At 33.6% G+C, this 15,436-nt stretch overlaps 1 protein-coding gene across 8 annotated transcripts in view; it reads right to left on the reverse strand.

Moving 5' to 3' along the window:
- LOC128873253 (DNA-binding protein D-ETS-4) overlaps positions 1 to 15,436 on the reverse strand; it is a 159,180-nt gene that overhangs the window by 76,020 nt on the left and 67,724 nt on the right. Inside the window, exon 1 of one of the 8 annotated variants that reach the window (XM_054116690.1) lies at positions 5,561 to 5,995. The exons of 5 other annotated variants lie outside the window; for them this stretch is intronic. The gene's annotated coding sequence lies outside the window, so the exon portion shown is untranslated. Of the gene's footprint in view, positions 1 to 3,197; positions 3,292 to 5,542; positions 5,996 to 15,436 lie in introns of those variants that run through there. 2 more of the 8 variants (XM_054116689.1, XM_054116691.1) reach the window with 2 other exon arrangements.

The following is a 15,436-nucleotide window of genomic DNA, read 5'->3' on the forward strand; positions in this document are numbered from 1 at the left end:
GAGGAATTGTAAATACACAATTATTTATTGGCAATATACGAGTCACAACTGTAGAGTACTTTAATATTTTCGACTGATAGTTTTTGTTATATTAATGAACTTGATAGATTCATAATTTATGTTTTCATATTTCTATGTAACTATTATAGTTCTTCCTGGTCTGGTTTCATTTGTTACGTTTTTCTATATTTTTACTATCAATATTTATGAAGATTTTCTCCTGTTGACTTTCAATGAGGCAAGCTGCTTTTGCATGAACAATTACACTGAAATAACTATACAAATGATAAATATAATATGAAATGATAAAACGATAAGAGTAAGATGAGCATAGTTTATTCAACAACGAACATGTTCCTTCATATTTGTAGTTTGTACAATGCACATAATGTACATTTAATATTTAATATATGCATACATATCTAATATGAAAGGAAATGTTCGCTGTTATTACATACTACATACACAGAGACGTATCTAAAAATAAAAAAAGATATAAATTTGCACTGATGATGACCCACAAATGGTAGCCAAAAGTGTCCACAATGGAACAAATGAAGAATAAAAAGACTGCTGAAAGTGTCCAATTAAATCCGTCGCTAATTACCAAGCAGTAGCTGCGACGAAAAATAAAGCCATGTGAAAAGAAGAATTAATATTTATCTTAAGATTGCCATATAGTCATGAAAATGAGCAGAAATGCTTCTCGCATCATGTACTTTTATCCACGTATGTCATATTAATATTAAACTTTCCTTAAAGTCCGAACAAATTCCCAAATACCGGTACCTCCTTTAACCCGCACTTCTCTGTCCCCCCTTGCTATATATCACGGTACGAAACCCATACTCGAGCATCGAAAAGAAACACGTAGGTACCAGGCAACAAGAAGCTGGTTTCGTAGACGTTACTTTCAACTTTCTTCCCGTGTCACGTTAACGAGCACTGCCGACGCCATTAAAATGACGGACAATTTCGCATTCAGGAATCTCGCTCGATACACTTCCACGAAAGAACGAAACACGCGACGTAATATTAATAAGCCTCGAATGTCACAAGATTGTACCGTTACCTGTCACGACATTCTGCGCCGATCCGCATACTTCTCGCCGAGATCATTACCATCCGCGTCGTGGAACGAGCCGCGATCGCGGTGCCCGATCGATGATGCTAACACGATCGAACCGAATCTCGAGCTCGACGGCCGATCGTCCGATAAACAGTGTCGCGGATTCACTCTTGTACTTTTCATTTCCGCTTTTGTTTTTGCGAACGATGTAACGGTAGCCGATCGCTTTTAATCTTCCATCTGAAACTCCGTGTCGCGGATTTCGCTGGAACGATGACGAGCCAGAGTCATTAGATAAGACGTCAGAACGATCGATTAGTATTCTTTCGTCGAGATAATTACGCTAAACGCATTATACAATTACCGTGCGTCGATGCGAGTTTGTTTAGCGGTTCTCTGACAGTGATGGATTGAAAGCAATTAGGAGAATGTTAAGAATAGGGGGAATTTGGAATGGTGCTGAGAGTTGGGTTCGGAATTAAATGGAATTGTTTGCTAGGTCTTTTGTTTACAGGTTGTAGGAGGGAATTTAAACTTTTCTGGCTTAAATTCGTTTGTTGAATTTGGAATTCTTTAAATCTCTTTATTTCATGAATTTTTAAATACTTATTTCTTTTTCTACTCAAGAGGGCATGAAGCATAAACTAAACGTACAATGCAATAATAAAACGTTACACTTATCCAGGAAAAGAATTTTAGCTTTCGAAATTGAAGTTCTCCTTATAATCAAAAAATAAAAATCTGAAAGTAATAATTTATTTATATTAACGTGTTTGGCTTCTATGTTTCGATTCCTTTAGGAAGAACATTTATAATAAAGTCTGCAATACACAGATTATTCGTAGAAGACAAATGATTTGAAGAAAGCTGTTTGTTGTTAAAAAGTTATTAAAGGAAGCTTATATTAAACTCAATGGCACGGGCGTAGTCGTAACAAATCAGTTCAATCTATTGAAACGATTCTTGACATTCGTTAAAAAAGAAATCGTACTTTTAATTTGATTGTAAATAAAATCTAAAGTGTATATTGGTTTACATTCAACATTTATTCAACATAGTTTCAGTTTGAATATCGAAATTTTCTATTCAATAGTAGTGTAGACTTTCCTGTAAAGCTACAAATAATTCCTATTTAATAAAAGTTGAGTGATTTTAAAGAAAATTTAGAAATTCCTATTTGAATCAATTCATTTTTTATACGATTTTATATAATGATAAATACAATTAAACAATTTCTCTATAAAATTTAGACATTGTCTCTCTTTAATGTAGGTTATTCTACACGAACATTCGAAAATGAGCATAAATATTCATCGAAAAAATTGAACACAAATAATAAACAATTCGTTACGACTGTATTTATCCAATGTCATTGTGCTTAAAAAATGATTACAAACATAAACGAATCAGTGAACGACACTGAACTCTCGACACTGTTTCAAAATTTCAAAACATCATAATCTTACAAAGGCTACACAAAATTCATAACAAAAAATAATAATTCGTAACTGTATCCAATCTATCTTCCTCCTAAGTAATTATGTAAGTTAATAGCCTCAAGGATATCACGAAGCAAGGAAAAAGTGCGGGTCAACGTTAATCGATGCTTCGAGTTTATCGAAAAGGTAAAATTGCGAGATTAGATTTTTGAAAAAGGAAAGCCGAGAGTCATCTGAGCGTTTTGAATCGTCGCGATACGCGACGAGAATGATAACACAGTGATAAACTGGAAAGTAATTGGCACCGCGAGCACGCACGACTGACATAATAAATCTAATTGCCGGATGAAATCGATTAATTGCAATTGGCCTTGCAGTTATATCGCGTAATGTCTTCCCGTGAACCGTTTGCGCATCATCGGGAGTGAAATTTCGGAAAATTGCATATTCAATAAACGAAAAGTTTCCTCATTTTCATATTTTACGATAAAAGTAACAGCTGAGACGATAGCAGTAACTTTCTATCGCATAATGTGTCTAATCGAGAAGCTAATAATTTCTATAAAGGAAAGGAGTATTTTTGCGCTTACTAATATTTTCAGATAAATCTAAGGCAGAGATTTGAACCGCTGCTGAACCCTAACCCAAACCCGGTTAATGAAGGGAATGTTACTGTAACTCATACTAACCACGAAGAAACGGTTCTTGAATTGTAGGAAGAGCGGGTTAACCTGCTCGGAGTGGGTTACTAGTAGAAGAAGCCATCCTAGACACCCAGACAAGTCAAAGATATGAGAACTTACAGGCAATATTAAAATCAAATGAAACTAGATTGTTTAAAATGTACGAGTATATAATGAATGTAGGACACACACGTTCACTACACGTTCTAAGGCAAGACTGACGAATGTTTATCATTCGCCTGGTTGTCACAGTTGCTAGTGTTGGAGTTCCCAGAAAACTCATAACACGTCCGGTCAAAATAGGGATTCCTTCAAGTGACTGTTTATGCCAATACATGTACTATTCGTCCGCAAGAAGAGGGCTGGCCAAGTGTTTACGTCCCCGTTCTGCTACATAAGTACAATAAACGAGTAATAAATACGAGTAAATGTAAGCACTTGCATGACCTTTTTCTCGTGGATGGACAAGTAGAGTAGAAAACAGACAATATTGAAATAAAATTGGTTACCGTTTAGAAACATGGTAATAACTATGGTTTTTAATGCATTATTATAACGCGCATACAACCAAGTTAACCGGGTTACTCGGGTTACAGATGTCTTGTGTTACCTGGTTAGATGGGTTATTCTGTAATACGAAGTACCGGAACCCGGTACGGGTTAAGGTTCGAATCCCTGCTCTAAGGTATCGATCATGCAAGCAGTATTTGCATTGATATTCATCGTTGTCGCATAAATTATTAGTACATAAACAGAGTTGAATTTATCAAAATTATTCTTTCAATTTCCATCTTAACAATTAAAGATGTAATACAAATTATTTGATCACTTATGAAAAACGATATGTTCAATACGTGGACAAAAGTAAGTCAAATTAAAATTAATGTTAAGATGTATAGAGAAAATATGAATGTAAATTTTAATATAACTGGTCCTTCCTTTTAACGATGTTGAAATATTTGTTGTCTAGAAAGATGTATTTCTACATTTCCACTTATTTTTCATACACTAATCGTAAATCATACTCTTCATTACCAATACCTTTTTTGTCTACGTGTAATTAAGAATGTATCATTTTCGATACATGATAAAATAATAGTTGCATCTGACGTTGATAATTTATAATAGATTTAAACTGTTATTGTACAATTTGTTGATTTCATGTACTGCTTGCAACACCCTTTTGTACTTTCATAAATTTTCATAAATTTCATTAAAGAAATTTCATTGAATCGTCTAATGATATTTTATGACGTCGACGAATAATTTTGTACAATTCATGAACGTGCGATATTAATTACGCAAACGGCCAAGAAATCGCTTCGTTTTTCGAAGGATAGAATTCACGCAATAGGGGATTAATTCTGGGAAGGCGTGAATCAGATAATGGGAAACCGAACGAGGGTCAGGGAGCGATTGATATAAATCTCGGTACGATGAAATCGCGGGAAGTAACGACGAAATGACAAGTAATGAGAAAACATCGATTACAAAGTTGTTTTTCTGGAATCACGTAACCGCGGGAATAAATTACGCCCGGCGAATGAAAATCGATTGCCTGCAGACACGCTGAGAACAACAGATTGAAATTCAATGCGAAGTTTAATTACTTCAACCTCGATGGAACAATGTTAGTCGAGAAATAACACCAGCAACGATGCTGAGCCATATACTTGCTCGAAATAATACTTAAAAGAATATATATGGTAATATAGAGATATGCCTGAATCCCAAAACTAACTCGTAAAAACGTCCCTCTAAATCTTGAAAAAAAAAAAGGATATTAATAGAAAGATATTGTACATTTGGTCTGAAATGCACTAATAAAAATGCTCTTCACTTTTACTTAAATAAATGTAACGATAGAAAAACAATTCTCCTCTAAGACTCACTGATAAAAATTACCCATCAATTTATATATAAAAAGAATAAAATAATTCAGCCTGTTCTTAAATTCACTGATCAAAATTATTCTTCTAAAAAATATAATGATAGCGAAACAATTCTCATCTAAGACTCACTGATACGAATTACCCCTCAGATTATACATAAAAAAAATAAAATAATAGAGTCCGCCCTAAAAGTTAATGACAAAAATAACCTTCACATAAAAAAAAATATATATATATATGATAATAGAAAAACAACTCTCCTAAACCTCACCGATATAAAAGTCCATTAATTTGTACATCAAAAATGGAATGATAAAAAGATACCTCTGTCCTAAAATTTACTAATAAAAATGCCCACCGATATATAAAAATAAAAGAATCTATTTTAAAGTTCACTCATCATCAAGTTTCCTTATAAAGAATATAATAATCGAAAGACACGTATACATTAAAACTCACTGATAAAAATATCCTTACACGAAAGGAAGTATTCCATTGGATGTCATTCTTCTTGGCTCCGTCAACACACTACGAATATTTCGTGTAACTTCTTCGCCAATTTCAGACACTGTTCTTCCAAATATTCTCGTCGCACAAAATTTCACTAGCACCGTTAATTTTTAAAGAATTATTTCCTTGCCAAAGACACGTACGGTATTCACTTGACACGAATCACCACTCGGAAGTGTACACCGTCTGGTATTGTTCGCCGCGGAAGAACGACACGGTGATACAGTCCAGGCTTCGATGTCTCGAACCTACGAAAATGCTCTTTGAACGTTCACTTCGAAATCTCACGTGACTACGCGGGCGGTCGAGTACCTGAACCGAACGTGAACGACCGCGGCTCCGTAACACGTGTACTATCCGTGACAGTTGCGTACCGTCTAAGATCATCTGCTCTTCCGATCGTCCCACCACCCATTTTCTGGGCCTATTCAACACCCAATAGGAGGCGCACGGTTTATTCCCGCCGAAATCGACGCGGTGTCGCAAAAATTCGAATCTACTTTGTACAACGGAGGAAATCGAATCTATTGTACGTGATATTTTTTAGATTCTGGAAACGGTGGTGCTTTGGTGACTGTGACATTTATTTAAATTTCTTACATTTTGTTTGAAAGAAAATTAATATTCTTGATCGGCAATGTCCCTTACAATTTTTGTTTCAATTTCATCTTACAATTTTACTTTACTTAGCAATTCAGTATATTCGTAATTTGTATTTCTACATTTTTATATAGAAGGTCTTTTCTGTTTAGGTCTTACTTATTGTTGCAATTTTATATGTTTTTAAGTTTATAATTTTACCAAAGAGGACTCACATTGGAGTCCTGATATAATGATTATTCAAACTATGTCTGCTTAGACAGTGGAGTTTTATATGAACAGTTACAATAAAATAACTATGAATAAATACATGTACACTATATTTAAAAAGAGTACGATTTTCTTTCGAATATACTTGTATGCATATCTGAAAACTATAAAAATTAAATGTTTCACTAAATATGACATGAAAGTGAAGGCCAAAAGTGTTAAAAATTTAACATGTTTTGAATATAAAAATTGCTGATAGTAACCCAAACAAAAATTAATATTTTTTTAACACTTTGATATTCAGTAAACGAATTACTATACTAAATTAAAATGCAAATGCATCGTCTTTGAACGATATGTATATTTATTTCTCCCGTTACAAACAAAATATCAACTCAATTCTAAACTTAAATTCAAGGACAATACTAATTCAAGTATGATGATTGTACTTTAGTCAAACTTGTAATTTTGAACTGGATAGAGAGTGAAATGTTTTTGACGTCAAATTTATTGTTGTAAGTATTATACGTATTTTTATTAAAATTGCTCCAAGTTTATACGATCCGACTCAAGTACTCTTTCATTTCACTTTGCTTTTAACGCCTGTCATAAACTTGCATACGAACCTGCTCGCAGTTTACGCGGAAATACAAGGACAAATATAGTTTAACGTTAAGAAAAAAAAATGCAACTTTATTTCTCATTCTTCGCGACTAACATTTTCCTCTTCCTTGTCGGCAAGGACGAGAGATTCTCCGTTCCACCAAGAACCGTTTGAGGATTACTTAGATGTTGCCTGGATTATTTTCAATTGCCCCAAGGATACCGTGTAAGCTCAATTATGATCGAAGCTTTCGATACACGTCATTATCGTTTCAATGCGATCTATAGCGTACTGTAATAAGACGTATTATAATAAGACGCTCGAATTTTTATCAATGAAATTCGAAAATTCGTGTTTGCCGCGATCTCATAAAATTGATCGTTAAATCGATAAGATAGAAAGTTTGGTTCGTAATATGAATTGTATCTCGAATTCACTTTCCAGTATCCAGTATTTGTATTTCATTCATTATCACGGGAATTAATATCGGGGGAATTGAGATAACGAGTTTCTTTCTCTGAGAATTGCTCAGTTACTAAGAATTCAATGTTTTCATTTTTCATTCCATAGGAGTTGTTATAGGAAGGACTAAGATCGTGAGATTACAGCCTTCAAGATTTCAAGATTTTGTTATTTAATAGTAGATTTATAATGTAAATTGTGACGTTTTGTTTTTCAATATTTTCATTTTCCATTCAATATTATAAGAGTTGATGTCAGAAGAACTAAAATTATTAGACTTTATGATTCGATCGCAGACTTATATTATAATTTTATATCTTGGTTTTATTTTCCAATATTTTCCAATATTAATTTTTCATTAAATATCACAAGAGTTAATATTAAAACAACTAAAATTACAAGATTAGAACATTTGAGATCTACAAATTTTTATTGACATAAGATATAAAAAATTAAATCAAATTGAAATAATTTATTCGTGACCTCTATTCGATTAAATAGTTTGTAAATTCTTACTTGTTCGTTGAGAAGTTTTTCAATTGTAATCCAAATCTAATTTTCGTTCAATGAGTAATAAATAAACAGTTGTGTATCGTTCACACGAAATTTTGTTCAAGAACGCATATAATTTAAATATACAATTCCGTTTGTTACTCGTACAGCAGAGATAATTCCTTTTGTTTTCTCAACGCGAACGTACGTTCAAACGAAGAGATTCGAACTATAAACCACAAAAGGGTCACCCTAACATTGTTTCGATTTGTAACATTCAAATGAACGTTTCCTTGGGACACGTTTCATTTTGCTGTGTTTCATGAGCTATTAAAATCGTGACAGGTAACAGGCGCGAGAAAAGTGTATGCAGATGCACATCATTGAGGTGCAAATCTGGTGCATATTTGAATACTTGTATCAAGACGAAGACTAACGGTACGTGTACACAATCCGTTTAAGTGATGTAAAGAGACGTCATTGAAAGAGTAGAATGGTGACATTGAAATATAAGCTAATTGTTCGTTTCACTGTTTACTACGTCATCCAATTCAGAGCTAATTTGAATCATTTTCTTAGCGTAATTTAAGCAGGTACTAATCTAGATGTGATTAATATTTACAAAATGTAATAAAATATGAGAGCAAGGCAAGAGATTGTATACTATATTAATGTACCTATAATATATCCATAATATAATAATCTATAATATTAATAGAATATATTCTACATTTATATATCTATAATTTATGTTTTTATACTTTTTATGTAATTGACTTTTCCTGCTCTGCTCTCATATTTTTATTACGTTTTTTACACTGCGATATATCAATATAAGAAAAATTGGAAGGTGGACATTTAATGCCGAAGTACAATAAAGTTGTGAGATAGAAACCGAAACAAAAATTGTAAGGCAGTTGAATACATTTCGACCAAATATGTGAAATACGTAAAACGAAGAGCAATATTTGTATCCAACAATTAAAAAATCATTCGCGTCGTAAAATATCACGAAAGTTATTACTTTTCTGAAGGACACCAATTTATTGACCAAAATTTGGCAATAACTCAAGTGAAGTAGCTAGTAAACCGTCATGTCAGTAGTTGATGCGACTCTTTATTCGTATCCAAAGAAATAAAAAAAAATTGTAAGGAATATAAAGACTCAGTTCTTTAATTTGGGTTTGATTTAAAACCCAGAAATCCTAAACTTCCCTTTAAAAAACCTTTTATCGAATTTTACTACATTATTTCTCTCTAGATTGCAGATGAAAATATACAAGAATGTGTACAAATGCATAAATATATAAAACACACGTCGCAACATTTAGAAAACAAGCCATACTTCAATGTTGGTTTCTGTTTTTCAACGGACTATTTATTTCTAATTTTTTATTTGAAATTTCCTATCTAGACGTGAACTTTTCAAATTTATGACGATAGGTGGTTACGTGGGGACCTGAATAGCATTCAAGTTCAAAGACATGTCAAAGAGTGGACGGCATAAAGGGAGACGAAACAGATCGGTAGACGGTACGAATAAGAAATACCTGAAGAGGCGGTAAGGTTCGCGACAGTGAGAAAAAGAAATTGAAATCAGAGTTTCTATCCAACGCGAATCGCCTTGGCGCGTGTATCCGAACCACTTGAGAGCAGAAATTATGCCCGAACTGGCGCATAACGATAATGTGCATAACTTATGCGCGTAGAATGCAAGTGCGCCGCGCGAACCATCGGCGTTGCACCTTTCTGGCGTTGCTATATGGAAAGCCGACACGGTAAAATAGCTAAAGATTCCGAATGGCAATAACGTTGACTAAACACGGTCGCGAGAACGGGCCTCCTTATTCCCTTGCCTTTCTTCGCTCGATAAGGAATGCACACCTACACATCGAGACGACGAGTAACAGTGCATCAAACTTTGCCAGTAAGATACGTGCGAAAATTCTATAGAAGCTTCGACACGTATGTATTTATAGTTAAAGCAAGTATAGAAACCTTCGAAAAATCACTACGTACGTTTAGAAATAATAGAAATTGTAGAAAAAGGAATTTTTAAAACGAGGCATAAAAATGAACTGAATAAATAATGGAATTTAACGCTACGTTTTCATATTTTCATATGGTTTACTTTACTGTGGATGGTATTTGAAAATGGTGATAAATATTAGAATTTAATGTTACTTTTGTTCTTGATAATTTTGTTTTTGTCCATGGTTCCAAATGTAATTGTTTAAATTATGCTTGCATCGATTATGTCTTTTGTTGACTTTCGGTAAGAGATGTAGCTTTTTTTTATTTAAATGTGATTTAGTTAGTATAAGAACAAGATGTGCATAATTTATTCAGAGCCAGACATCCTTTTACAACATATTTGCAATTAGAAAAATATATTTAATATTCATAAGAGTAACAGTGCAACATGCACTTGCAATTATTTTTTAAATGCAACCACGCAATTCTGAATGTGAAAGTATTATGTTAAGTAACGACAATTAACATAACACTTCGTTAACCCCTGAGCTAATTTATTTTTAAATAACAAATCACTGCAAACTGTTGATATGAAACTCAAAACTAACACAAAAATATGAAATAAAACAATCTGTAGATGTTATTACGTATAACAATGTACTCGCGTTAATACACAGAGAATACCAACTAATACTCAAAATAAAATACAAGCCACGTCACCTTGATAAATTTTATAAACAAGCACAGAAATTATAATCTTCTAAAGTAAAACAGTAAAACTAAACTAACGTTCAAATGTCTAAAATACTTATATAATACTCTCGGTCATTAAGATGTACTATCGAAACACGACAACGATAACACGTAATACATAATAAAGATTTATTATGTATTTTGTATTATGCGTTATCGTTACGGCAAAGTAATGAACACAACTCGACGTAACAAGCGCGATAAATGTTATCGGCTTATTTTCATTCTGTATCGTAAATATATAAGAAGCAAGCTTGTTACGCTATTTAATTACGTTACGAAGCTTGATAAACAATCATCACATGTTATCATGTTAATACGATACTGTTAGTAAATAGTTTCGTTATTAAATAATTTACTGGTTCAGCAAGCTTAACCCAATCATCCTCAAATTATTTGAAAGCCAAGCAAATCTGTTTATATACATACTGCATGTCAATATATTCGTTCTTTTGGTGTTTTGCAAATATTTAACGAGTTCTTCCTTTTTATTTATACTGTAAATATATATGGTGATTCGAACTCCTAAAGTTTTTTTTTATACGAAATGGAATAACTTTTTCTTATCATTTATTTGCGAATCCATCTAGGATACTTAAAAAGTGTCATATGAGTTTTGCAATCAGCAAACTATAATAAGGTTAATAAAATGTTCAGGCAATACACATAGTACACATGTCAAAATAATGATACTACATTCGATAATGATGTGTTGTCAATATTTTAATGTACATAGATTTGTAAAAATAAAAAATTCTTTCCCAATTTGACATGTATACCAAGCAAAAGTATTTAAACGAATAATTTTAATAAATCGACCTTACTTGTTGAAGCATTACTTCAGTAATAGAAATCTAATAAGTAGTCTGCGGATCTTATGTATTATACATAAACGTACATATATGTACTTATGTATAATAAGGATATTATTATATTAATTGTAGAATATATTCAACATACACTCTGTATATATTAATGTACGTTATAAATGTATAAAATCCGCCGTCCACTGATAAAAAATCTCCGTAAATTTAGTGTTAACGGTGGAAACGGTTCCACATAGCATCGAGGTTCCCCAGCTTTGACGTAAACGCGTTAGCACGGTACAATGATGTTGCACCGGTGCATGATGTTGCAAAACGAAAAGTCCACGTGACGGGTTAAAGATGCGAGATAACAAGACGCGGTATCCACACTTAGAATCGTGGGCCGCTGCGTGTTCGCTACGTTCGAATAGTTAAACGACGTTGTTGCGGACATTAATGACTAAACATAACTACGAGCCCATTGCAGTTCCTTATTCTCACGCTTGTCTTTCGCCGAGTTCTCCAACGAGCGCTCCTTTCTGTTTGTTGACCGACGCGCGATCGACTGGAACCTAATTGCGATGATTGCGTAAAATATTAACCGAAAGGCCAGCAAAAATCACAAAAATCTACGTAACTTGGGAATTGAACTTTGAATTAAGCTTGGAAAACGTTGATGATTTAGATTAAACTGAGATTGGAGGAAGAGTAATTAAAAGTAGCAAAGTAAAGAATAATTAGTGATCAAACTTTGAGTGAAACTTGAAAATCTTTGGTAATTTTTATTAAATTGTGGTCAAGGAGAGGGTAACGAAGAATTTTAAATAATTCAGCGATGAACAAATGAATAAATTGAGGCTAGGGAAAGCGTGATAAAAGGTCCTTGAAATCTTAAATAATGTAGTGGCCAAATTTAGATTGAACCTGATAGATTGAGATGGAGTCATAATTTTTGTTAAATTTAGGACAAGAATTACAAAAATCTCAAACATACCAAATAATTATTAAATATCAAATAATTCAGAAATTAGATTGTGATTGAAATTTTATGAACGTTAACAATTTTTAGTAAATTATGATTAGGGAAAGGATAACACAAAATTTCAAATAACTCAGTGATCTAATCGTGAATAAAACACGAAAGACATTGAAACTTTAAACTAATTCGACTATATATCTATAGAATAACACTGTAAACGCTCCTTCAGGTCAGAGTACGCGAAACCAGTGCAATAAATAAATAATATTCAGAGGCACATTCTGCGCATAATAAAATCAACAGATCCAGAGTGTCAACGAGAGGAATGTTTAAGAGAGTAGATTCAAAGAACGATAAAAATAAAACAATGTTGCACGAGCACGAGTTACACGAGCTATGGCTCCTAACTTATGGCGAATTAAAGCAAACGTTCGAAGCATTCGCCTTACGTTTCAGCGCAGATCGTTGTACAGTTAATTGGGCTTCTTTATTAAACAGGTTCGCAGCACGATATTGCTTCGTCTCACTTCTTTCCACCAGTATGCCACTTTTTGGATTCGCCCGGAACGATAAAGAAAACAAAGGTGGACTCATGGTCGGTCGATACTCTCGGTTTAACCTTTCGCGTTTCTGTGCATGGGAAAGTTGCAAATCCATTGTTTGTAATTAACGATTCGAAGCGACGAAGTACACAATGCTTCCTTGCTTTTTGTTAAGTACACTGGAAAGACTTAATTAATATAATAAGTAGAATTTCTTCTGATTTTCACATCCATTGTTCTTCAATCTGTTCACAGCAACTCTCGGTTTCATTCTTAATTGAATTCTTTTTTATTTTTATTTTTTAAGTATTTTATTTAAAATGATTTTCAGTGATTTTGTTGTTGATATTCAAGTGGGCTCGATAGAAAAGAATTTTCTTTCTATTTCTAATCCTTTCCTCTCCACTGATTTTCTTCAATATTTAGCATTTTTCAGATAGAACCACATCGAATATTGACATCTTAGCCTTTTTAGACCTAAATTATTTTTTTCACTCGTACTAATGTAATTTAACTTTTAGGGTTAATTCGGATTAAAATTAGTATGGGAAAAAAAAGGCTCAATAGTGTAGTTTTCGAGGAAAACTGGTCTTTCTTCATTAGCAAGAATAAGGACATTCGCCCTAAATGATAACGTAAAATTTTATTAGTTTAAATTTTGTGTCCTCAATAATGGACGCGAAGACTGAAAAGATTAGACTAAGCAACTGAAACTTATGAAAATATTACATATACAATAAATATTGTTTATGCTACCTATAAAATAAAAAGTGTATAATTTAGGATGACCCCGTCTGTAAGTACCTACACTACAAAAACATTTTCCTTGCATCGGTGAACAACATTCGCCAACGATAACTAAATTCCCTTACGTTCGAACTGTTTCCGCCAGGCATGATACCAGTTCTCGGACTCCTCCGCTCCATAAAGGATCACGATCCTTTTTATTTCACAAATTTGATACCGTTACAAGGGGACGGTGGCCTCTGACTCGCTCCGTGGCGAGCCACGAGCGACACGGGGCAAAGAATAAAGAAAGAAAAAAAAAGGAATAGAGGAATCGGGAGGAAGACGAAGGAGCAAACATGGAAGGCGAGGCAAGACAAATAAATAGGGAGTCGCGATAGCGTAAATAGTAACATAATACCGCATAATGGGGGCATAACGTGGCTTGGTAATGCCGTCGGTGCATCACCGTGAAGAAGTTACGGCTGGTCGGCCTTTGTCTGCCATGAGCGAGCCTTAAGGCCGCGTTATTAAGCGTTTTATAGAGCTCGGAGGATCTTCGCGGGGCCCTTGTCCTAGGAGAGCACGGTGTTTCTCCTCGTATAACCCCGTGGACGTTATAAATTCGACCTGTTGCCGTTACGAACACCTGGACGGCTCGTACCGGCTGAATTTCACATCGCAAACGATCCCGCGCTATTTTTCCACCAGGAAAACCATAACGGCCTCGTGTGTAACGTGAATTTGCGCGTTATGGGATTCCCAGGATTGTACACTTACCCTGGAGACGGTACCAATTATATTCACGAGGGGGTAGTTTGATTTTTTGTGATTTATTTGATAATACTCCTTTTCGTCCTCGACTTTTTCATGTACTTGGCGTGATTTTTTTTATTTTTTTTTTGAAGCTTTTTATGGGCTATATTCACGAGGGGGTAGTTTGATACTTGAGGATTCCTTGTGATTTGACTTTCGTTTTTGTAAGTATAAGACGAGTCGCGATGCAAATTATCAGGCCATCCTAAAACTTCATGTCACTTATTCTTCTGCTATTCTAATTAATATGTGAAACGTACCTTTTAGTGTTATAAGAGAACGCAATATTTCGTTTTTACGATATTTTTCTACGTTTCTGGCGAAGTTATTATACTGTTGCTATGAAATTGTATTAGGTCGTCCTAAAAGTTCATGCCACTTGTACTACTGCTAATCAAATTAATATTATATGTGAAATACACCCTTAAGTGTTATAAAAAAAAGTAATCTCTCTCATTTTACATATTTCCCCACCTTTCTGACATGGTCATTTTATCGTCATTATAGGATTTCTGTAATTTTTTAATTAAATATTGACACAATCTGCAGTACGAACTTTTGAAACGACTTAATAGTTTTTTGTTAAATATAAATACAATTCGTGGAATGAACATGTGGGATAACCTGATTTTAGACGAATTCCTTGGGTAGTATAATTTAACGTATATTATTTTTGAAAAACATACTTCTCTAATTTTTCTAAATTAAAAAACGTGATGAGAAAGAATCTATCTCGATAGTATGTTTGGTTTTAGATGAAAACAAGAAGACTATTAATATCAATCAGCTTATGTATAGACTGAACCACTAGAATGCCAAAATAATAGAATGAAAAAAGTTTCACTGTTTCCATCAAGTGTCTTTCAGTCTTCTTTTCCT

Source organism: Hylaeus volcanicus, chromosome 3 (assembly GCF_026283585.1).
Source record: "Hylaeus volcanicus isolate JK05 chromosome 3, UHH_iyHylVolc1.0_haploid, whole genome shotgun sequence".
Taxonomy (NCBI): Eukaryota; Metazoa; Arthropoda; class Insecta; order Hymenoptera; family Colletidae; genus Hylaeus; species Hylaeus volcanicus.